General features: G+C 41.5%; 1 non-coding gene across 1 annotated transcript; it reads right to left on the bottom strand.

Annotated features, from left to right (window-relative positions):
* Window positions 1-2,512: 2,512 nt before the first annotated feature.
* LOC112088662 lies at window positions 2,513-2,619 on the bottom strand. The gene has a single exon (XR_002900607.1). It is a non-coding gene; the product is annotated as a small nucleolar RNA R71 (small nucleolar RNA).

The raw sequence follows: 2,619 nt of genomic DNA, 5'->3' as shown, positions 1-2,619 counted from the left end.
GGTGTTTTTACTCCATTTTTAAAGGTTTTCAAAGGATTTCTATGTTTCCGGTTTTTAAAAGACTTTTCAGGTAATTTGGGATAAAGAGGCACAAAATGGAACAAAAAGACTCTTTTGGATAAATGCAGACCGTCAGAACTCTCATAGAGATACGAAGACCTTCTCACCGTCTGATCACCCTCAAAATTGGACAACTTATAGAAGAATCAACCAGTTTTCAAATGCACTTGGTTTGGAGACATTCCAACGGTTGGATCTCAAGATATTCCATTAGCCCCGGAGCCACGCGGAGTCGGCCAGCAACTCACGCGACCGCGGCCAACAAGCTATTTGCCGCGGTCAGAAGCTTCCCGACCGCGGCCAACAAGCCAATTGCCGCGGTCACAACACTCCCGACCGCGGCATTCAAGCTCCGACTTAAAGCCCACTTATCTGAAGCCCAAAGTCATTCCCAGCCTCAATTCCGGAACCCTAGAGACCATGGAGTATTGGAGACTATAAATACATGTCATTTATGTCGTTTTTAGGGAGAACCCTGAATACTTTACAGAAATCCTTTTTCCTTTAGCCGTTTTTATGAGATTTTTGTAGAAGATTGTTCAAGTCCGAGTTCTTCAATAGAGAAGCTTTCTTTATCTCTTTTCTTTACTGTTTTTCATTACTTTTATTAAAACCAATGATGATGTCGAACTCAGCCATGTCTGAGTAGATCCCGAGTTGGGCTTAGGGTTCCTGAAAGGGGCTCTCATAATCGATTAAGACATCTAGGTTTATAGATCTGGGATTTCGACCTATTCTCTGTTTATTCTTGTTCTTATTGCATGTATGCTTGATTGATCACCTAGTATCTGATCTAGATAGTTAGTGTTGCGAAAGTTTTCATTAAGTATCAGCCCTAGAATGAAACAGGCGATTTTTCCGTAGGAGTGGAAACCTACCTGCGGCGAGATCGTGAGTATTGACGAGTCTTGTGCAGCTCTTGCGCTCTCTCCCTTCCAGGGCCAGAGTGGAAACCTACTGGTCAGGGTTGCGAGAAACAGTTGGTTATGATCACGACAGTGACGTAGTCATACCGCCGTACTCTAGCTCTAGAACCCATATATTGTTATCTGTCAATCCCAATCTATCTACCTTAATGTTAAAACCGATTATGATCCCTTAGATTTCCCGAAAGCTCAGCGTTTTTAGCCATAGTTTACAATTCCATCGATTTTTACTTGCTTTCTTAGACCTGCAATTCAATTTCCTTAGTTCGTTATTACTTGCTTTATTTACCTTTCATGCGATATTTTATTTGCCTTATTTTTGTTTAGTTCGATATTTTACTTATTCCATTTGCATTTCATTCGATTTTCTTTACTTGCTTTTTAGGATAGATTTATTTGCTTTCTTTTGCTTTAGTTTAATTCGAGAAAAACAACCAACCTTTAAAACCAATTTAGTCTAGACATAAAGTTAAAAACCGTAGAAGAATACCAGGCACACAAATCTCTGTGGATTCGATCCCTAAATACTACAACTGATTAGCTGTGCACTTGCGGCTTTCTTTTGTTTTGTTAAGGGTAAAACTTGTTCCCTCACGTAGTTGACACACTCATCACCGCATCAAGTTTTTGGCGCCGTTGCCGGGGATTTGTTTCGCTGCCTTTGCTATATTTCTTGTTTTAACTTCTGTTCTAGACACCTGATCTCTAGTTCTTTCTTAAAGTTTTTCTGAACTATCTTTCCCTTCTTTTGTCTTTCTCTGAATTGCATGAACACCAGGCGTAGACCTGCAGGAGACATTCCAATTCTAGACGAGATAGACAGACACGAAAGAGAACTTCGAAGACTTAGACGAACGCAAGGAATGGCCAACGACGACCAGCCCGGAGATCCTATTAATCGAAATTTAAATATGGACCAAGAAGGGTCCGAACATGGAGAAAACGAAGAGAATGATCACATAGAAGGTGATCATGCTCGACAAGATGGAGAGGAGGATGAGGTTCTTCCAAGAAACCACCAGAACCGAGAGAGAGACGGACGTGAAGACCTTGATCCACCCATCAATGTAGCCGATGGTGACCACCCAGCAATGCAGCCAAATGAACGCGTTCATCGCCCCATTCCGCCAGCAAATCAACACCGAAGACAAGCCAGGAACCATCGCATAGCTGATTTTGATGCACCTACTCAAAATTTTCGGAATCGATCTGCGATTCAAGTACCATTTCCAAACCGAAATGAGTTTGAAGTCAAGCCTCAAATCATCTCATTGGTGAAGCAAAACCAGTTCCATGGAGTTCCTTCTGAGCACCCAATGGACCACATCGAGCTTTTTGAAGAAATTTGCAGCATGATGAGAACAAACCAAATTCCACCTGACTATTTAAAGTGCAAGTTGTTCCCTTTTTCATTAGCAGATAAAGCTCACCGTTAGTTGAAGTCTTTGCCTGCAGGATCGATTACTAATTGGGAAGAATGTAGAACTGTTTTCCTGAACCACTTCTACACTAAGTCAAGGTCGAACAATTTGAGAACAAAGATCTCAACCTTTCAACAAGGGTCAACTGAATCTTTCTATGAAGCTTGGGAACGCTTTAAGGAGTATGAACGTGATTGCCCTCATCATGGATT

The sequence above is a fragment of the Eutrema salsugineum genome, unplaced genomic scaffold (assembly GCF_000478725.1).
Source record: "Eutrema salsugineum unplaced genomic scaffold, Eutsalg1_0 scaffold_14, whole genome shotgun sequence".
Taxonomy (NCBI): domain Eukaryota; kingdom Viridiplantae; phylum Streptophyta; class Magnoliopsida; order Brassicales; family Brassicaceae; genus Eutrema; species Eutrema salsugineum.
Note: the sequence above shows the minus strand (reverse complement) of the source record. Positions and strands in the feature narration are given on the sequence as shown.